Consider the following 24,469-nt stretch of genomic DNA (forward strand, 5'->3'; position numbering starts at 1 on the left):
AACAAGGCGCGCCAGTCGCTCCTTCGCTCCGCCAACCGGCGCTAATTGGTCACACCAAAGGAGTTTAAATCGTTTTCCACCTGGTCTTTCCAACGGAGTGGGGGCCGCCCTCTACCTCTGTTTCCATAGGCGGGTTCCGATAGAAACTCTTTCTTGGTCGGAGCATCATATTTCATTCGCATAACATGGCCTAGCCAGCGCAGCCGCTGCGTTTTAATTCGCTGGACTATGTTGATGTCTACGTTATAGCTCGTACAGCAAACAAATAGAACAAAACAGTGAATTATAAAACATCAGCAGCTACATATACCACACAGTCATTCGCTTATAACGCGCGCTTGACAAAAGCATATACGTATGGTAAAAAACAACGACCCAGAACAAAAAATTAAAAATTGAAAAACTTTAACATCAACAGAGAAAAAATAAGTGATAAAAAAACGCTATTAATTTTCTAGATTTTAAAGAATTCAATTTATCATTTCACACACACATTTCACAATCGATTCAATTGGTAATTGGAATATTGTATGTAGTATATTGAGAAAATGCGTGCGTGAATTTACTCGCAATTTTTCGTTTCGCAATATGGCAACAACAACAATATATATAGTTTCTAATTAAAAGTATTGTCATCGTATATTAATAAAGAGACAACCAACGCAAACATTTTGAACAAATGATTTTATTTCAAGTTTTATTTTTAATTTTTGAATATGCAAATACCTTAACTGTGTTTGCATGCAACTATAGAAGTATATATATTTATTTTGTTTTGCAGTGTAGCATATGACTGTGCGTTGTGTAGTTGTTACATGGACCAATTTCGTGGAGCATTTCAACTTAAAGCACAAAAAAAATCGTAAACAGCAAAGTTGCAACAATTTTTTTGGTTTACAACAAGCATATAAATACAATAGCAATAGAAACAAATAAGATAAATAAGAAAAAAATTATATAATGCAATAGCCCAGTGACTTAGATATATAATTTTTATAAGCAGAGTGCAACAAAGATGTTCAACAAAACACGAAACGAAAAATGGTTGCGCATACGCCGCACAACACATTAGCAAACCGTTGAGAGTCCGCGTGCACTGAAAGAAAACAAAAAACAAACAGGTACAAACTACATAAACCAAATAAAATTGGCAATAAATAAAATTTTTTTCCATGTGAATCTTTTGCTGTATTTACGATTTGTGCATTGAGCTTGAAAAGTTCAACAAAACAGCAAACAACTAAACAACGTCATAGCAAACGCTACGCACAACCAACAAACAAACATTCGAAACAAACAATACAACCATGAAAATTACCGCAATAGTACAATCACAATATAACTATAAATATATAGTATATTAATTACAATAATAATAATATAACAAAAATAGAACAAATGCAATAGCCCAGTCAAGTTTTAAACAAGAATAATTTTGAGTTCAAGTTGCGGCTGCCATATTTGCAAGTTTACCTTCAAACGAAAAATTGTGCAGATGTAAGTGAGGCTCGTTATGTAATAAACAAATAAGAACACAAAAATTTACAAAACATAAATTGCCGCAAACAAATTGGTTAATTTCAAAAAAAAAAAACAAAAAAAAAATAGAAACTTAGAGAGAAAGTAGCAAACGAAAAACGCAATGTACTGCTATATGTAAATTTAACGCCGAAACGTAAACGCAAATTTATCGAAACAACAAAACAGCTGTTAAAATAACAGCACATAAAGCAGTCCAACAACAGTACCTGTCGTTGTAGGCATGTATCATAAACGAGTTTATACATAATAATGTATGTATCACATACTACGCTTTTTCTGCTACATAAGAATCGATAAATTTTTCGTTTGTTTGCATTACTTACGAAACAACAAAACTATCGTGCTTGAACGATAAAAATTTCACTCAAAATGCATGATTTAATAATTTCATAGAAAACGATTAACGAAACGATTGTTAAGCATTAAAAACAAACAAAAAATATTATCTATATATTATATATAAGAGACTGCAAACAAATGTGATCAGATATTTTAATAGTTTATGTATTAAATGAAAGAAGAAAAACAAAACAAAACAAAGAAACTTAAAGAATAAGCGAATTTCGATATTGAATCAATTAGCGCATTGAACAAAAAAAAAATAATAAATGTTGATTCTAAAAAAGCAACAGCAAAATATACATATATGTATATATAAAATCAAAATATATGCTAGCTGAACTACAAAAGTATTGCATACGGGTATATATGTATATATGCCCACAAACTCGCCGTATATATATATGTATATGTAAATTAAATCAATATTAACATAGTATAAGTAAGTGAATTGTAAGATTTTTGCTTATATTTTACAATAGCATATCAATAAAAAAATGGTGTTGTTGCTACAACAAGTCTGTGTAAATAACGCTAGATGTTAATGTCAATTTCACAGACTTTTTGTTCGCGCACATCAACTTTAACCAATTCATTTAACAATAGCTAACGTGGCATTCCATGGCACTTGTTTGACACATAGTGTTTGTTTCACGCTTATCTATGTAATTCAAGTATCCGTGAATGTCACAAAAAGGAACCAAAATGATCGCGGCTATTGCCTAGAGCAAGCTCAGCTGTTTGATCATATGTTATAAAACAAAAATATATCTATTTTATGTTTAAATGGATTTTTATGTTTTAAATTAATACAACAACAATTTTTTAGTTGTAAAATGTTAATACAAAACTTTTTATTGTTTTTAAAAAAATGAAAATGAAAATTATTGTGTTAATATTGAGAAATGAGTTTTTCAAAAAGGCGAACAAGTACTGCTAAATGCGAAAGCGTTTCAAACAGTGGTGGCCAAAATAAAACACTATCTTATTTCACATTAGGGCTGGTTTTTAGTGTACGTGTGATAACAGCGACGTTGACTGTTAAAGCATCACCTCATTGCGCTTGAATTTGAAAGCGCTATATGGCCACCGCTGGCTGATATTTATTATTATATTCAAACTTTTCAAATAAATTTTATTGTATGAATGTTTAATGTAGAATGACTTAATCTTTTAAGATTTAAATAACTTTAATTTGAATTAAAGTTTTGATTAACTATTCGGCAGGACTTCAAGTCAAAAATTTTGATAAATTATTTGATTTAACTATCTTCGATTAATAAATCTGAAAATTTTATTTCGTAGAAATATTCAATCGAAACTTTGATTAAAACTGAAGTTTATCCAGTCAACAATATGGATAAAAAATTCTACTAAAAGTTTGATTAAAGAAATCTTACTAAGGACATGTAGAAATTCGGATGCATAAATCTTTTCCAACATTAACTAAAGTCTCGATTAAAACAAGTAAAGTAGTTCAATTCAAAAGATTAAGTGAATTGTTAAGATTCACTAGGAAAAATGTTGAATGAAGAAGTCTTTAAAAAAAGTAACTTTATACAACTTTAGCTCAATTCAAAAGATTTATGTAGTTATTGATTGAGATTAACTTTGAATAAATTAATCCAAACACTTACTAGTAAAATACAGATGAATAATCATTATTAATGAATAGTTCGACTATACTTTTAATTAAAAGTCTATATAAGGACAATTAAAAAATTTAAATGAATAAATCATTTTGAAATACAACTAATGTCCTGATTGATGACAGTAAAGTAACTCAATTCAAAATATATCAGATAAGCTTCGATTAAAAGCCTAATGAATAAATCTGAACGATTGTCAATAAAATTCAACTAAGTTATCTTCAACATCTGCAATTACAATTTTGACGACCAAAGCTGAAGTAATTCAAGCAAAACTTTTTATGGGTAATTTGCAAAAATGTTAATAATTTTAACAAAAAATTCACATAAACATAAATGTTTAAAAAAACCAATCAAGTTTAAAAATAAATTTTTGACTTATCTTGAGTAACAAAAACCCCGAATATTATTAGTCAAAGTGCTTAATAAATCTTCATAGCTTGAACTAATCAACGTGATTGAACTCATAATGCAGATGAAAAAATTGGAAGAGTTTATGAGTGCATGTCTTTAGGAAAAATTTAAATAATTTGTTAAGAAACATTTTAATAAAAATTTTAAATTCACAAAATTGATTATTTTAAAAGAAGTTAAACATAAATATTCGAGCGCTACCAAAATATTGAAAATAAAAAATTTAACTAATAATTAAAAGGAAAATAAGCAGACATTTATTTTAAAACAAGTGTTTAAGAATATGTTTAAAAATGTTTTGAACAAATTTTTATGCGAAATGTATAGAAAATGTGTTTAATGTTTTCAAAGATTTGAAAAAAGTTATTTCAAAACTTGTTCAAAAACGCCTTTTTGCTGCCACCATCAGCAGCCTTTACCTATAATCACACCAAAAAAAAAATTTTAAGATCACTGAAAATCAAAAACAAGGAAGAAAAAGAAGATGTATTTGAATCGTACATTAATATTTTTTTAAATATTAATATAATCTTTGCATTTTTTATAAGTTCAAACAACAAAACCATTGGCCCTTAAATTATTTTATTTTACTTATAAAAAGTTTTTTATAGAACTTAAAGAAAAAATATCAAACAATTATTTTCAACAATAGTGCCGAAATATTTATATATAACTAATATATTATTACATATAAAATTAAGTCAAATTTATAAGGTTAATGTGTAGTTAAAGAAATTAGTAATATACAGCTAATACAACAACAACAACACATTGAGGTGCAAGCGATTGAAAAAGATAAATAAATAAATGAGAAAAAAATACAAAGGAAATCAAAAGCATGAAGAAAATAAAGTAAAATAATTTACAAAAAAAACAGAAAATCTTAAATACAAAATGCTGCATGCAACTGAATTTTAAAAACTTAAAAACTGTTTTGTATACACAAATAACAATTTTATGAAATGAGTTTCCCGTTAATGATGTATTCACAATTTAAGAAAAAAGATGATGTTAAAAACAAAAGAACCCGTACAATAAAACACAAAATAAACAGTCACGCACACATACATATACACATGCCAATAAAAATAATATGCTTACTATAAATGTAGGTAAAAACTAAGTATATATACTAAATATAACATATATTACTGCTTACATATAAACTGTAGTTGATACTCATAATTAAAACAAGAAAAATACAAAATACAAAAAAATAAAAGCAAATTGAGAGAATAAATATGTTTTGGGCGCCAAAAAATAGTTAAGAACCGGTTTTCAAAGCATATGCCATCCATAAAGAAGATATATCCATAAATAAGAAATATTTTGCTAAAATTACAATGAAATTTTTTATTTTGTCAAAATTTAAGGTTTGCGCTATTTAAAAACAACAGCATGAAAAATCAAGCACAGAATCATTGAAGCGAAATATAATTCAACTCTAATCTTGGTAATCTAGTCATTGTTTTCTACATTGTTTATCAGTTGGTATATAGGCACAATATACTGATAACTTCATGGTTCCACACAACACATATGAAAGACCTACTAATTCTCTCAATCGGCTTATCATCAGTGAAAACGAAATTTATTCCTAAATAAACTCATACATACATACATCATATAAGAGCGGTAAAGGAATAATTGACCAGGCAAAATAAAACGAAAATAATAGATTCATTTAATTTTTTTAATATACTTAATAGTATTTAAAGGCTAATGCAAGCAAGAAAATAAAAATAGAGCAGATAAATATAAATAAAAAAATAATAATAATAAAACCACTACAACAAAAGTTGCCCAAAGATAAGTGAAGGACAACAAAATGTACATGACAAACGATGTATCACAATGGCATTGGGTTTAGTTCAACAACAACAAAAACAAACAATAATAACAAGAAAACAGCTACATAAAACAAATTACTTCAATTGTGTATTCCCTACCATCATCAATAAACAAATAAAAAATTTATAAAAGTGCATCGTAGAAAAATAAATATCATACATACATTTTTCAAATTTCTCATAGAAGTTTTAATACGAGATCATTTAGCAGAAAAATATATTCAAAACACACCATGCGACCAAATTAAATTAACTAAAAAACAAAAACCAAATGCCAAAAACAACACTACACCATCACATATTTGCCACAAACATTAAAATAAACACATTCATTTTACATTTTATATTATACAATTAAAAAATTTGACTTTTTGCAAATTATTTTTTGTTTAGACAAAGAGAGTGTAAGGTCTAAAAAAATATATATTTTCCCATTTCTACAACTTCGAAAGAAATTACTTAAACTCGATCTTTCACATTATTAAAATACGTCCGAATTAAATAAGAAAAATTCGAAATCGGATGTCGGTGAAAGCATTTCCAGACAATATATTTATCAAAATTTCAAAAAAATGGAGCCCCAACTTTCTGTATGGTACATATATACAACGTTAAGCACAAAGTTGTCGACAGTGTGGAATCAGGATATGATGCTTGTTGTATAACACATAACTATTTTAAAATAGTAATTCTTAATTACAAAATCTTATGTTAACGTTGACTGGGTATCAGTAAACTTAATGCTAATATGGCGAAAAAATACATCCAAATAACAGACTTGTAGTAAGCAGTCTGCCGTCGGCCTTATCAAATATTTTTTACGACAGTATATATACTATCTTTTATGAAACAGCCTCATGGAAAATAAGAAATGATTCCATATATAAAGTTTTGTTTAAAAGGTATTTCATGCAGGATCAAATTCGTGATTTCATATTATTTTCACTTCTAATTAAAACTAAGCGAAGAAGTGGTCAATACAAACTTTCGCTTTACTTTCATAAACGGCGAAAAGCGAATACTCGGTCTAAGCTAATAATGGTTTATATTTAATTCATATATAACATATATTTCAAAAATATTTCATTCACAAATTAATGATATTATTCATGGAAACAATTTGAAAATTTAAATGAAGTAAGTAAGTTCCCTTTTTACGAAAACAACGTGAGTATACAAATTTAACTTTATTTATACCTCACTGCTAAAAGAAAATTTAGTAAAGTTTATAGCAAAAATTTGTTTGCAAAATATGTTCCATCAATTACTATTGGTTTAATTTCATAAACAATGAAACGCAAAACCACAGTTAAAGCTTATAATGTTGAATATATGTAAAATTTATACTATCTATAACTTCAAAAAAAGTTATTATATATATAGAATTTAAAAGAGCTGTGGAAAAATTTCTCGCGGTATTTTTGTAAACAAAGCAAAAGTTTTTATGAAACTATTAGCCATTTCACCTCATTGGAGAAAAAACGTGAAAACAATAATTTCGAATTCCATTCCACTGTGAAACAATGATTTCATATTATTTTCACTTCATTTATAAAGATAAACTAAGCCAAAACTTAGAACAAATATTTTCTATTGTCCAATTCTTAGTAATAGTGGAATAAAGTTTTCGCTTTATTTCCATAAACAGCAAAGTGGGAAAAATCGATCAAAAGTAAATCCATATATCAAAAGATTCATATAAATAAACATTTATAATGTAGGCGATCGTGAAAAATAAGAAATTGCCCCGTTTTAAAGATCTGTGGAAAGTAATAATCTATGTTTTTTAAACTAGGGAAACATAAAAACTATTTTTTGCCGTAGTAATAGAGGAAAGTTTTTGCTTTTATTCCGTAGCCGGGCTAGACAAAAAATATAGCTTTTAATGTTTCTTTGGAAAGTCTGGGCAGCAATCTGCAGCTAGAGATAATTAATAGGAAATCACACATCTAACGATAAAGGTAAAATATATATGTTTTTGGAATTTGTACCTTTTTAAAATATAAAACAACACCCAATTGCACATAGTCAAAATAAAAATAAAATGAGTAAAGCAAACAAAGAAAAACAAAAGAAATAACCTAGAATGCACGAAACAAAACATTGTTTGGCCAAATGAAGTTGAAACACAAAATAATTCCACACTGGCGGAACTGAAGATGTAGACGCTGGATCAAAGTATTATTTACTAACAAAATAGGGAGCAAAAGGCGTAAGAATTCCACAGAGTGCAAAACAAGGTCGCTTCTGGCTCCCTTACTTCGAAATTTTTTTTGTCGAGTGCTAGGGCGATTTTAGGCCTAAGCAAACAATGTTTACTTTAAGCACTATTTGTTTTATGCCACATGTATATTAAAGGGACTGCTATTTAAAATTTGAGTCATATCATGGGTTTTAAATGCACTATGCACACATTCAGTCTATGTGAAATCTATATTCACTGACCAGGCCAACTTATGGGTAAAAAGCGCACTCATTAACTGAAGTTTACCGATTTCCGATGGTGAAAACATATATTAGTACCCAGAAATTAAAAAAAATTTTGTGGAAACATACGATATCCCAACTTTAAAAAAGAAATTTTTGAGAAATTTATTAAAGTGTATTATTCTTCATATACCTTGATATATTCTTGAACTTCATATATTACAAATTTTCTATGTGCACGTTAGTACATGGGACCAAAGCAAGTTCACTTTAATATACATTATTGATTCTTGGAAATTGGGGATTTTCATTCTCTTGCTTTAATGAAAGTGCTTCAAGAAATTCTTGTTATTCGACTAGCATAACTTCAGTCTGGCCAAACTGGAATTGTATACATATTTTTGAGTTAAAATTCGTTTAAACACCTACTTAGCTACTTTTACTTAAATAAATATTTTTTTTATTTTGGTATAATTTTCATGTTGTATGTACATGGTTTCCTCATGAATTTTTCTTAAACCTTAACTGATTTAAGAAAGTATTGTAATGTGTACAATGTAAAAGTTTTGATGACAAACTTTTCGGCTTGAAATAGACATTTTGGCATTAATTCGTTTTATTAGATAGGTCAAGAAGAAACGAAGAGGAAGACGGAGGAGAAAACTTCATAATAAAATAATGTTAATGTAAACTTTCGCGGGCTAAAAAAATATATGGAAAATTTAAAAAAATGCAGCAACTCAAACTGCAAGAAAAAACTGCTAATTTTTAAATAATTAACCAAAAATTAATAAGAAAAAACTACCAAACGGGACAACTTTTGCATATAACGTGACAAATGTGGGCCATTCAAATATGACAAGCATGTCTGGCATAATAACTGATATATTAAATTAAAAAAAAAAAACATGAGCAACATGAAACCTAAATGCGACTAATAATAAATGATTGACCAAAAACAAAAACGAAGCTTAAAATACGTCTGCAACTACGGCACTGCTAAAAGTTAATACAAAAAAAGACAACACAAGAAACGTGCGCTAACGTTGGAGGACAGACGCGTAATACAAAATCACAAAACAAAACAGAACTAAATAAAGTTGTGCTCATTTAAATAAATTAAATTTATATGTTTAGGTCTAAGCTGTATAACTAAAAAGACACATGAGAACTTTCGGTAATGTTCCTATATATTATACAAGCAAATGAGGTATACAAAAGAAACAAAAAAAAATAAATTTTTAGACATACATTTTAGGTACTTTAGGTATATGCATTTTCGGACTTAAATTTGGAACAGAAAAACAAACAATATTTCAAAAAAACATAAATTCGAAATACAAAATTACAATATTTGGATGCAAAAAAAAAATTGTAAAAAATGTTTTTTTACAAAAAAAACTAATAACAAGCAAACCACCGCTTTTAAATCCTCTGACGTTCAGCTAACGCGTTAGACGTCTGCTTGCCGAGCTGCATCACCAAGCACAAATCAAACAACTACAACTGATGTTTGTACTACGAGTACAAACTTATATTTGTAGTATATTAAAAAAAAAAAAACTTGTTAAAAGCTATGAAAAAGTGCTATAAAATAACTAAAATAACACTGTTATAATTTACAGGCAGAATTCTCACAACAACTTTTGAAACAAATACATGCATACTTTGATTTCCGAACATTCATTTGAACTTCGTACCCCTTTGACAACAACAACTAGTACATAAAATATTTATGTTAAAGATTTACTAAAACTTTTATTTAATTTTTTGAAAGATATATAAAGTTTTTTTTTTTTGTGAAAAAAATATACAAATGTACTTTTGAACTTGAAAACATGGCGGAAAAGCGTAATACAATTGGATATACAAAAAACAAACATGTGGGAAAACAAACAAAATTGAAGTTATGACAAAACTCTTCTGGAAAATAAAAAAATTCAGGAAACCTCTCGGCCATCTTTGGATAATTCTCTCTCGGTGTAAGTCAAGGACAAAAAATATTCAAAAACATAATGCAAAAATTAAAAAAAAAAACAAAAACCAAAATAAATAAATCTAAAACAAAACTCAAAAATTAATAACAAAATTTAACAAAATTTTGGAAGTCAAAATTTCGTAGCGACAAAAATGTGTGGAGCAGCGCTGGAACAATTGAAGTAAGCAAAAAAATGGGCAAATATGTGGAACTATGGAAAAAAATTTTAATATATCACGAAAAAAGTACAAGCTTGTTTTAAGCACCTTCGCGCCTTATCTTTAAGAAACAAAACAAACGTCATAAAAATTAAAAAAAAAATTAAAATGAAAACCCAAAAAAAAAAAATTATAGTGATAACGAAAATGTAAATTATTGTGGAAATCTAAAGTAAAAATTATTAAGTCCCGAACAAAAAAACGGCATACATATTATGGCATATAAAAACTATTTATTTAAGAAATCTTGTGAAATGAAATTAATGTTTCGATATTTCAAAAAAAAAAAAATTGTTTGTATATATATAAATTTGCTCTTTTTCCGTTTGGTTTTTTTAGTTTTCACTTTTTTTCGCTACTAAGTACAACAAAATTGCACACAATTTTGTTAATTTTGCATAAACATTCATCAAATTTCTAAATTTATAAATTTTTAAAAACAAAAATTAAAAAAAAAACAGAAAATCTGCCTTAAATTATATTTTACGAAATTGGCGCTAAAACAATAAAAATGAAATGCAAACTTACAACAACATACAAATAGCAACCGCAAACAACAACAATAAAAACGTAAGCGTTAAACCGTTTGACAAACAACAAACAAATAAGCAACAAACCAAACGCAATAACAAAAATGCAACAATTACAAAATAACAATTGAAATTGAACGACTCAAAAACCAAAAATTAAATAACAAAAGCAACCAACAATAATAAATCACAATAAACAGACACAACAAAAGTAATAGCAGCAAATGAAATTAAAAAAAGAAAACCAAAAATATCAAGCAATAACTAAATAAAAACGGAAGCAACAATATTTGTCAGTGGCTTAGCATTTTGCAGATATGGTCTATTGTAAAGCAAAACAAAAAAAAAACATTGCGTCATAGCGCGCTTGTTGGTTACAACAAAAACGCATAAATGCAAAAGCTGCTGACTGGCCGACGAAAGCATATTTTTTACTTTTTTTTGATATTACAAAATTCAAAATCATAATCAAAATCGCAGACATCAAAATCGACACAACTAAAGCAGATTTCCAAATTTGAAAAAAGATTTTGCACAACGCAAATGCACAAAACAAACGTGCGCGCATTTACATGCGTACATACAAATGCGCAATACGTGTATGTATGTATGTGTGTATACAATTTTTTTTCTACTTAAAATTTTTAATTTATGCTTAAGTTTTTAAAAATCTTTCTCACTTTAATTTTATCTATACCCACACACATTAAAAAAACCAACAACAAAACATATGAAAAAAATTTTAAAAAGGAGAAGAGTGTATTCTATGTTATTAACATATAACAGAAATTAAAACAATATTAAATTAAAAAAGGGAGACTAAAAAATTTAAAAACCAAATTAAATTTTTGTTTTTTAAAAACATTGCTCAACGATTCAAAATTACAAAAAAACAAAAATAAATGCTAATTTATAAGTTGATGGTAAGTAGAAGATGAGATGTATTTAATAAAAGATATGCGAGTAAATTAAAAAAAAAATTCAGAAAAACAAAAGGCTCTATCTCTACTGAAATTTTAAATAAGCATTAGTTATAAGTAAGAACTAAAAAAAAAAAAAAATAACCAAATTTCTATGTTGAGGCATCATAAGAAATATATTTTAGTCAAAACATTTCATCATTCATCCATTGTGTACGTAAATGAGTTAAACGATAAGCAAACTTTTGGAAAAAAAAATAAAATAAAATAAAATTATTTAGGGGTGTGTGTATATTATGTTAGTATAAAAAAGATATAAAAATAAAAAAAATAAAAATTAAAAAAACAATAATAATTATAATAAACGTACATAATTAAAAAAAAAAAAAATTAAGCCCGAATAACTTGAACCTACTTTTTAATTGTATGTAAAAACACAGTCACACAAAAATGTAGCATTTAATAATTATTGTGCGTCAAAATAGGCATGCACACACATACATACGAGTTGTATAAGCCAAGTAAATGAAGAGATCGAAGGTCATTCTATATACATACAAATATGATAAGCATACAAAAAAATTACACTAAAATATACATACATACACACACACATGAACACATACATATACAATTAAGCTTAAAAAACAATAAAATATATAAAACTCATTTATAAATAAAAAACTAATTAGTTCTAATAACATCAAAATATATTGGCTCTATTTCAAATAAAAAATGAAAAAAAAATAATAATTAAAACACATACGCAGCAACAATTATTCATATATGTATATACGTATGCAGAAAAAATATATAAAAATAAATAAATAAAGCCAATACATATGCATGTATGTATATATAACATCAACAATTTGGATATATACATAATTATCATCATAATCATTACACACTTACATACACACTAATTTATGCTCATACACAAAAAATGAAATGCATACTTACATACATCTATGTAAGTGCATGCAAAATCAGATATGTACTCAAATACATACATATGTACGTACAACTGTATGTATGCATGTAGTATATTGTATAAGCATATGTTTTTATATACATATAAGCGAAAATTAAAAGTATACATATATATATGTAAACTTGTATCATGTTCCATATGCAGATATGCAAAAATACTTACACACACATTCATACATACAAATACACAGGAAAGATCTATTAATTTGGAAAACATCTATACATCATAAATTTGTATAAGATAAACACTTATATATGATTATTTCGTTGATTTAACCTACGTATATGTGCACATCAGCATCGAATGGGATTTCTTAACATATGTACATACATACATATGTATGTATTTAATTGGAAACTAATAAAAATCTCTTTACAAAACCATTTCAAGTTGATAGAACTGGTATTCATTTACTCTTACCTTTTATTATACAGAATGTACTTGATTAATCTAATGATAAAATTAATCGATTCAGGAATCGGAAAAGTTCCATTGTGTGTTTTTAATTAGTAAAATTTTTATTTTTTAAATATTTTATGTAGTAAGATTTCGAATCAATCTCGCGAGTCATCAATTGAGTACTTTAATCGATTAAAAAAAGCTATGAAACAAGTTGGATTCTTCTTAGGCCGTTAATAGAGACGATTAGTTACTATTACGATATCGATATTTCTACCACTCGAAACCATTGTAGACCGGATACTCTAGAAAACAGAGCATCCATGTACTCACTCTAACTCTACTCTGGGATCACAATGGTATGATGTTAGAATGAGATCTGGTATGTATGAAGTGAACTTCAAGAAAACGATATCAATGTGTTACCATATTACAATCAATTCAGCTTGAAAAAGAAGTTTGGGCTAGAGAATTTTTACGAAGACAATGTTGGGCGTGAAAAGTTCAGCAACTTTTTAGCGGTTCCAAAACTAAACCTTCTTTTATTCTGTCTTCGAATGGCATTTCACTCACAATTCTTTCAAATTAGCTAAAAAGACGCGCTCTTTGATCTGAAATCTATAAGAAATTTTATTTATCGAGCTTTAAGAACCGTTGCAAAAAGCTACTTGTTTTACCACCTAGCTATAACTGAAGAATATCGATATAGATGAGCTATACTAATCCATCTAATAATTTTCCGGTGACTGCAAAATTAGCTCATTTGGCTAGCCTCTCCGAATTATAAAGCTTGCTGTAATGAATTTTATACTAAATTCGCGTTTTGCTCTTACGAAGCTTAATACGACCAAATTGGAGCAGCATAGAAGAAAACCGACTGTTAAAACTACTAAGGAGGAATCTTTACTATAATACTTGAATTTCATATTGTCAAATTTGACCACAAACTTGGCCATATCAATGAAAACGCCTTGTCATACGTGAAACGTGAAATATGTTTGCCGTCCGTTTTGACTACAGAGTGTCAATTAAATTGACCAATTACAATTGCTCAAAGGGTTGGCAAATTTGATATTAAAATTTAATTGCCAACATGTTGGCAAATTATTTTCATTTTCCAACAGGCGACACAACAATAAATAATGCAACAGCATGTGCAACAACGGGAAAAAAATGGAATGGGTAGCGTGGGTTTTGACCACTCGCTGCTTTAACGACTTTGAGTCACTAATGTGACATAATTGAAACACCTTTGACACCAAATGGTCAGCGGGTAAGTTTTAGGCAGTTTTTGATGTCAATAATTTTGACCAAATGAAAACCAAGCATTAGTGTGCCCTTTTTTATATGGCTTGCAACTTAATAGATAGGCTTTACGGCCTTGATATCTTTGAAGTTCGGTCCGAAGCTAAGACGGCAGAAAATCAGTGCAAGGTATTACTTTGTCGCTGTACATAATAATCGTCCATAAGAGAATTGCTAGTCTATTCACATAATATTGGAAAGGTAGCGATTTGTCCTAGGCATACATACTTGAGCTCAATTGCGCAATGAATCCAAAAGAAGATAACAGTAATAGATTAACCCATTAGGTGACACGTTCGCAAAATCAAATAAAAAATTCTACAATGATTTTTATGCGCTTAATCAAAGAATTGAATGATTCTCAAGTCAATACAATAACAATATTGAGCAACAACAACAATAAAACCGTTAAGAGGCAATAGCATATGAAATATGGAAGGCAAATACAACAAAATCAAAAATAACCGGCAAACAGATTTTTTGTTCAAAATGCATTTTTCGAAGTAGGCGGGCAATTTTTTTGAAAAGTTAGGACAAACTTTCGATAACAACTTTGGCTAATTCTTTGGAATAACTATTTCGGAAATTTAATGGTTTTTTTAACGCAAATTTTGAACAATCCCCCAACAGACCAAAAAAAAGCACCCCAATCATGAGCAATCCAAATAAATCCAAAAACACATACAAAACGCACATGGGCCAAAACGTCCGATCTAAAGTGCCTTCAAAAAAACAAAGAAAAAATAACTTAAAAAATGTTGATTTTTTAAGAAAACTAAAAAAGCAGAAAAATTGTAGAAAAATTAAACTTATTAAAAAAAACTTAAAAATAAAAATGAGATGAATAGGAGAAAATAAAAACGCGTGAAACAAAACATCTAAAATGGGCCCAAAATAGACCAAGTCCAACAAACAAAATCATCAATTCTTTGAATAAGTGTAGCTGGGAAATGACACATAGGAGTGTAAGAGTAAATAAAGACGAGAGTTTAGAGTCCTGAAATATTTGGCATTTTATATCTTTTGGTGTTTATAAGCTTTGTTTAATCATATAAAATATATTAAATGGCATTGCATTCAAATTTCGCAAATAACTAGAAAGAAGTGAAAAAAGGAAATTAAAAAAAAAAAAAAAAAAAATTGGGTATAGCTAAAGAAGAAAATATATGAAAAAAATATATATTTGCTAGCAATGCAGTATTTATATACGAAAAGAAGGCTTATGATACAAAATTTGGGACTATATTACTTATGTATAGATCTGACATATGACTATAGCAATCGAAACGAAAAAATATGCATAATTGTATGGTTTAAAAACCTGTTAATGTTGAAGTATGTTCATGTTTATAAAAAAATTATACTTTAATAGTGCTAATATTTTCTTCTTTTTAAAAAATGAAATGCTTAACGCAGTATCAAATTTAAAAATGCAACTCTGGCGGAAGCCTAGGTCATGTTTTAACAACAATTGAGAAATAATAAGAAAGTGTTTCTCAGAAATCACCACGTGGAGAAGTCTGATGTGTAGCATAAAAAAACAGCAAAAAACATAAAACAACACTAAATTTTATAAAGATACAAACATTTCGAACAACATAAACAAACAGCCATAAAAACATCAAATTTCAAGTTTCAGTTTATGAATGATTAAAAATACATACAAGTAAATAGTAATATATATATACCTAATAACAAGAGAGTAAAATGAACAGTAAGTCATTGCTGTAAGAAACGCGATTTTTTTGCAGTGTTTTTCTTTTTGTCGAAATTTGTTTAGTATAATTTTTAACTATTCCTATGAGAAAAATTCTTATTCGTAATATAAAAATACAAAATTTTGTATGCACAAATAGCTTTTGTAGTGAAATAATATTAAAAACATATAGAAGTTTTAGAAAGTCTCTTCTATTTTTAGGAAGCCCGATAATTTCGGACTAAGCTTAACCAAATCTCTCAACGTTACTTCTCATCCATTTTGAAACTTGTGCTCAAGCAACTGTTTAACCAAAAATCTAATATATTTGTGATATTTGTTCTTCGCTTTTACGAGAATCATTTTTGTTATAATAATGAAGACACTCACCGAAGGTTTTTATTATGCTATCGATTTTGATTGTCCAATACCGGATAGAAATTCGATTTGCGCCGTTACTGGCACTAGCTCTACTATCTCAGCAATGACTTGATATGAGCACGCTGAATCTTTTAGATTATCCCACAAACCTGTGGTGTTCTCGTGGCATTCGTTTCTAAACAATTGATTTTATTTAGTCAAAGTTTTCGCAGATCAAACTGCAAATTGAGTAGTAAATGAAACATTATGCCTTAAAAAAATTCGTTCTCTGAAAGTGTCTGTCTACGTTAGTTCTTAACCGATCAGACAAATTGTTAACTTTGTTGTTACGGCAGCCGGTTCTATGTACCGGAGCGGCTCGGGATTTTTTTGCCGACCAAGGGCTGTCATTTCAGTGTAACCCCATTTAATTTGTTGCGTCCCTGCCACAAATTGTCATCCTCGGAGCAGCTCCTTGCAGATAGACTGCTCCATACGCTCCTGCTCAGGGAAGGTATTGAACCTAACCCCGTTCCCAGGCTATGGTTCTACTGCATATGTCGGAAAACGATTTATCTTAGACTTTCATACTCTTGCCATTGTGTTACGTGTAAAAGATGGTTGCATTGGGTTCGGACTGTTCTGGGTTGGAACCCAATGTTCCTCGGCCCCGAAATTTCTACAACAATCAGTTCTTGATAGTATTAATTATGGTTCCGCTTCTCAATAACCACAGCGCATTTCGCACCAGCCAGTGTTTCTGTTTTAAGGTTACTTATATAGTTACTAAAAAAAATATGCGGGAATTCAAAATTAAGCCTATAAAAGGTGTTCCCATGTAAGTGGGTGTTAAACTCAAAGTCGCCCTAATAAATTTATATTGCATACGCAATTATCGGGCGCTAGGAAAGGTTAGGGGTTAACTATATGTTATTATGTATTTTGAGTACAGTAGTGCGGGCATACATCTTTTTTTCATTTTCAGAATTTTAGTGCAAAAAAAAATGTTTGGTTGAATTAAAATTTTTTTTTTTTATTTTATTTGAACCGTAAACCACGCAAGTGCGCTGCAATTTGAAGTTTATTAAATATAACGAATGTTTCAAAAAATAACTCTTAAATTCACGCATAATTAGTTTGAATTTTCGGTTTTTTATTTCTCTCTATTTTTCAGCAAGATAAATATGTAATTAAATTAAGTAGTAAATTAAACCGAAAATTTAGTTAAACTGCAATAGACCGGATTAATTTCCAAAACATAGTACAAACAAATTTAGGATTAACTTTTATATACATAAATACATACATAAAGAACTTAAAGTCTTTAAAAAAAACTTAAGGTGAAAAATTAAGGAATTATACGATCAAAGCATAATAACTTTAATAGAGCCTGCTTGCGCATTTTTTTTATAAGAAACTTTGAAATTTAAAAAATTATTTTTTTTATCAAACTTTTGTCACTTGCGATAAATAAACATACTATACATAAATAACACGAAACTTTCATTTATATAATTTTTTGGATTTTATTATATCGAGCGTTCAATTATTTTAAAATTTAAAAATCTTGAAAACGAAATTTCAAACAAAAGAGCTTAAGCTAATTTCAAAACACGCAGTTCAGTTTTCAATTATTTTTAATTTTTTTAATGCATTTGCATGAAATTTCGAAAAATGTTGGATAGGTATTATGTAAATTTTTAGTTAAAACATATTCATTATCATACTTTTACACACAAACATAAACACAACCACTCATACAAACAACACTCATAAGCATAAATATAAATTAGTTTAAGTTTTTCTTTAGCACTTTTGGCACAAAATTCAATAAAAGATGCAAAAAGTGAGAAAAAAATTAAATAAAATTTATTAAACAAAAAGTTAAAAACAAAACAAAACCAAACAAGTGTTAAGGCTAGAAAATGGTAAATTAAATACTGCTCAAGAACTATATAAATTAAGTAAAATGTGAAATCGCTATGAAAAACTGTTTACACTTGTTCGTCATTTAATTAATTTTATTTCCTTTAACATACATACAAAGGAAAATATTTTTTTTATTTCTCATTCTTCTCTAGATTGTAATTGTTCATTGTGAACACTTCAATACATACACAACCATTTACACATACACATGTATATCGCAAATCAAGCGAGAATTTAGTCACTTAAATTTTTGTAAGAAAAAAAAATATTTGGAATAAATGAGTAAAAATTTAAGAAAATGAAATGTATGAAAAATTCTACATAAGTTGTATTAGTGCAAGAAAAGGCAACTTTAAATTTAACAAACAAAAAAATATTCCCAAAAAAAACTTAAGAGTGCGAAAAAAAAATTATGCAGATAAGAACAGAATGAATAAACAACCATCAACTATATTAAATTTTTAATCGTAAAAAAAAACAATTATTTTATTGAAATTATGTAAAATTTGCAAAAAAAAAACGAAAAACACAAAAAATTATGTAGTTTATTTTCATCTTGAGAAATAAAGTTTTAAAATCGTATAAAAATAGTAAAAAGGAAAAAATAGTTTTCTTTTTTTTTTAATTATTGATTGACTCTCCATTCTCTACGGTAAGTATAATCGAAAAAATTGGTCGAGTGCCTCCATGTCATCACCATGATTCTGAGGCCAATCAACATCGTAATTCAGGTTCGAATTGACATCTTAGCCAATAACAGCTTGTTAAATGGCAAAAACATTACACAAAATGGGTCCAATTGAAATTTCTGCAGCACCAAAGACAATAATAAATAGAAGACAAAAGCTCTTGGCAGGCACCTCCTTGCTGGTGCTTTCAACAGTTGACGTATTGGATCTAATACGTTTCGCTGGGATCCAAGCTTATGTTAATTAAGAAATATTCTGTGTATTAAACTACCACTAAGATACTTTTTTTTTTTTTTAAGATACTAAAATTTTTCGGGCTTTGGAATGTGAGTCACTGCCGTGGTGTGGGGGTAGCATGCTCGTGAGCCACACTGAAAGTCCTAGGTCCAATTTTGGGAAGCACAACATCAAAAAATGTAAGAACTTTTCTTTTCCTTACTCCTTGACAGCAGTTTGGCAAACACTCTGAGCATATTTTTTCCATGAAAATATTTTTATCAAAAATGCATGTTCCTTACAGATCCCATTCGGATTCGGCATAAAACCGATAGGTCCCACTGCTCGAATTTGTTGGAAAAGCTAAATAATTGGACAACGCAACTCTGAAGAAAAGCATGGGCTATTCTCGATGCCATTTGATAATATAGCTCCTCCCAATAACTTTTTTGGGAAGACTGTATGCTGCAAGGTCCCCCGAACTATCATTGTAATAGTCTACCAATCCTACCCAAAACTAATGTGTACATAAGCACTTTATTATAACTTTTAATAATGCTCACCCAAAGCATTTTCTATGCGTTGGCTTCATTACGTTACAGGACTATACAAAGAAATAACTTTATGACGGCATCAAAGAGGATAAATATAATAAGAGGCGTCACTCGTTACGTATAATGTTTTTGGCTAGGCTAATCGCAGGTTTTTTGGGCGAGATGTGTACAAATGTCTTTATACATTTTCGTGGGGTATTTGCGTTTATTTTTATACTCAGTTGAGCAGAGCTCACAGAGTATATTAAGTTTGATTGGATAACGGTTGGTTGTACATATATAAAGGAATCGAGATAGATATAGACTTCCATATATCAAAATAATCAGGATCGAAAAAAAATTTGATTGAGCCATGTCCGTCCGTCCGTCCGTCCGTCCGTCCGTCCGTCCGTTAACACGATAACTTGAGTAAATTTCGAGGTATCTTGATGAAATTTGGTATGTAGGTTCCTGAGCACTCATCTCAGATCGCTATTTAAAATGAACGATATCGGACTATAACCACGCCCACTTTTTCGATATCGAAAATTTCGAAAAACCGAAAAAGTGCGATAACTCATTACAAAAGACAGATAAAGCGACGAAACTTGGTAGATGGGTTGACGTTATGACGCAGAATAGAAAATTAGTAAGATTTTGGACAATGGGCGTGGCACCGCCCACTTTTACAAGAAGGTAATTTAAAAGTTTTGCAAGCTGTAATTTGGCAGTCGTTGAAGATATCATGATGAAATTTGGCAGGAACGTTACTACTATTACTCTATATGTGCTAAATAAAAATTAGCAAAATTGGATGAAGAACACGCCCACTTTTTAAAAAAAAAATTTTTTAAATTCAAATTTTAACAAAAAATTTAATATCTTTACTGTATATAAGTAAATTAAGTCAAAATTCAACTCCAGTAATGATATGATGCAACAAAATACAAAAATAAAAGAAAATTTCAAAATGGGCGTGGCTCCGCCCATTTTCATTTAGTTTGTCTAGAATACTTTTATTGCCATAAGTCGAACAAAAATTTACCAATCCTTCTCAAATTTGGTAAGAGCATAGATTCTATGACGGTAACTGTTCTCTGTGAAAATGGGCGAAATCGGTGGAAGCCACGCCCAGTTTTTATACACAGTCCACCGTCTGTCCTTCCGCTCGGCCATTAACACAATAACTTGAGCAAAATCCGATATATCTTTACTAAACTTAGCCCACGTACTTACCTGAGCTCACTTTTTCTTGGTATAAAAAATGGGCGAAATCTGACCATAACCACGCCCACTTTATCGATATCGAAAATTACGACAAATGAAAAAAATGCCATAATTCTATACCAAATACGAAAAAAGTGATGAAACATGGTAACTGGATTGTTAAAATCCATTTTATTAGCAGTACCCGACAGATGATTTTCTGGATCACCTGGTCCACATTTTGGTCGATATCGCGAGAACGCCTTCACATATACATCTAAGGGCCACTCGCTTTTAAAACACTCATTAATACCTTTAATTTGATATCCATATCGTACAAAAACATACCAGAGTCACCCCTGTCCCACCCTAATGGCGATATCTCGAAAAGGCGTCCACCTATAGACCTAATGCCCCCTCCCTCTTAAAATGCTCAGTAACATCTTTCGTTTGATACCCATATCGTACAAACATTCTAGAGTCACCCCTGGCCCACCCTAATGGCGATATCTCGAAAAGGCGTCCACCTATAGACCTAGTGTCCACTCCCTCTTAAAATGCTCAGTAACACCTTTCGTTTGATACCCATATCGTACAAACATTCTAGAGTCACCCCTGGTCCACCCTAATGGCGATATCTCGAAAAGGCGTCCACCTATAGACCTAATGCCCACTCCTTCTTAAAATGCTCAGTAACAGCTTTCGTTTGATACCCATATCGTACAAACATTCTAGAGTCATACCTGGCCCACCCTAATGGCGATATTTCGAAAAGGCGTCCACCTATAGAACTAAGGGTTACTCCCTTTTAAAATACTCATTACCACCTTTCATTTGATACCCATATCGTACAACACACATTCTAGAGTCACCCTGGCCCACCCTAATGGCGATATCTCGAAAAGGCGTCCACCTATAGACCTAATGTCCACTCCCTCTTGAAATGCTCAGTAACACCTTTCGTTTGATACCCATATCGTACAAACATTCTAGAGTCACCCCTGGCCCACCCTAATGGCGATATCTCGAAAAGGCGTTCACCTATAGACCTAATGTCCACTCCCTCTTAAAATGCTCAGTAACACCTTTCCTTTGATACCCATATCGTACAAACATTCTAGAGTCACCCCTGTCCCACCCTAATGGCGATATCTCGAAAAGGCGTCCACCTATAGACCTAATGCCCACTCCCTCTTAAAATGCTCAGTAACACCTTTCGTTTGATACCCATATCGTACAAACATTCTAGAGTCACACCTGGCCCACCCTAATGGCGATATCTCGAAAAGGCGTCCACCTATAGAACTAAGGATTACTCCCTTTTAAAATACTCATTACCACCTTTCATTTGATACCCATATCGTACAAACACATTCTAGAGTCACCCTGGCCCACCCTAATGGCGATATCTCGAAAAGGCGTCCACATATAGACCTAATGCCCACTCCCTCTTAAAATGCTCAGTAACACCTTTCGTTTGATACCCATACCGTACAAACATTCTAGAGTCACCCTTGGTCCAGCTTTATGGCGATATCTCGAAAAGGCGTCCACCTATAGAACTAAGGATTACTCCCTTTTAAAATACTCATTACCACCTTTCATTTGATACCCATATCGTACAAACACATTCTAGAGTCACCCTGGCCCACCCTAATGGCGATATCTCGAAAAGGCGTCCACCTATACACCTAATGCCCACTCCCTCTTAAAATGCTCAGTAACACCTTTCGTTTTATACCCATATCGTACAAACATTCTAGAGTCACCCTTGGTCCACCTTTATGGCGATATCTCAAAAAGGCGTCCACCTATAGAACTAAGGATTACTCCCTTTTAAAATACTCCTTACCACCTTTCATTTGATACCCATATCGTACAAACACATTCTAGATTCACCCCTGGCCCACCCTAATGGCGATATCTCGAAAAGGCGTCCACCTATAGACCTAATGCCCACTCCCTCTTAAAATGCTCAGTAACACCTTTCGTTTGATACCCATATCGTACAAACATTCTAGAGTCACCCCTGGCCCACCCTAATGGCGATATCTCGAAATGGCGTCCACCTATAGACCTAATGCCCACTCCCTCTTAAAATGCTCAGTAACACCTTTCGTTTGATGCACATATCGTACAAACACATTCTAGAGTCACCCCTGGCCCACCCTAATGACGATATCTCGAAAAGGCGTCCACCTATAGACCTCATGCCCACTCCCTCTTAAAATGCTCAGTAACACCTTTCGTTTGATACCCATACCGTACAAACATTCTAGAGTCACCCCTGGCCCACCCTAATGGCGATATCTCGAAAAGGCGTCCACCTATAGACCTAATGCCCACTCCCTCTTAAAATGCTCAGTAACACCTTTCATTTGATTCCCATATCGTACAAACACATTCTAGAGACACCCCTGGTCCACCTTTATGGCGATATCTCGAAACGGCGTCCACCTATGGAACTAAGGATCACTCCTTTTCAAAATACTCATTAACAGCTTTCATTTGATACCCATATCGTACAAACACATTATAGAATCACCCCTGGTCTACCTTAATGGGGACATCTCGAAAAGGCGTTCACCGATAGACCTAAGGCCCACTCCCTCTTAAAATGCTCAGTAACACCTTTCATTTGATACCCATATCGTACAAACAAATTCTAGAGTCAGCCCTGGTCTACCTTTATGGCGATATCCCTAAATGGCGTTCATCCATAGAACTATGGCCTACTCTCTCTTAAAATACTCTTTAATACCTTTCATTTGATACACATGTTATACAACCACATTCCAGGGTTACCCCAGATTGATTTTCCTTATTTTGTCTCCATAGCTCTCAACTGAGTATGTTATGTTCGGTTACACCCGAACTTAGCCTTCCTTACTTGTTCGGACTGTAATTAATTATTTCTCTTTCCAAAAATCATATTTGCATAAGGTGCCTACACGACATGGATAAAAGCGAGACAATTAAAAATGTCCCTCATAGAAAACATTGGGCATCAATTTTTTTTTAAATTTCCAGCGAGTTACTCGCCACTCGCAGCAGACTGGTGGCTCTTATTATATTTATCCTCTTTGGTTAGGGTAATCGCAGGTTTTTTTTTGGGCGAGATGTGCACAAATTAGGGATGCAAATTTTGAGGAGCAACATCGATACATCGATGTTTCAATGTATCGACAAAATAAACATCGATGATAAAAAAACATCGGAAGAAAAACATCGATGCATCGATGTTTTTTCAGTAGAATCAAATCTTGGAAAAACTA

Source organism: Eurosta solidaginis, chromosome 1 (assembly GCF_040869045.1).
Source record: "Eurosta solidaginis isolate ZX-2024a chromosome 1, ASM4086904v1, whole genome shotgun sequence".
Lineage (NCBI taxonomy): Eukaryota > Metazoa > Arthropoda > Insecta > Diptera > Tephritidae > Eurosta > Eurosta solidaginis.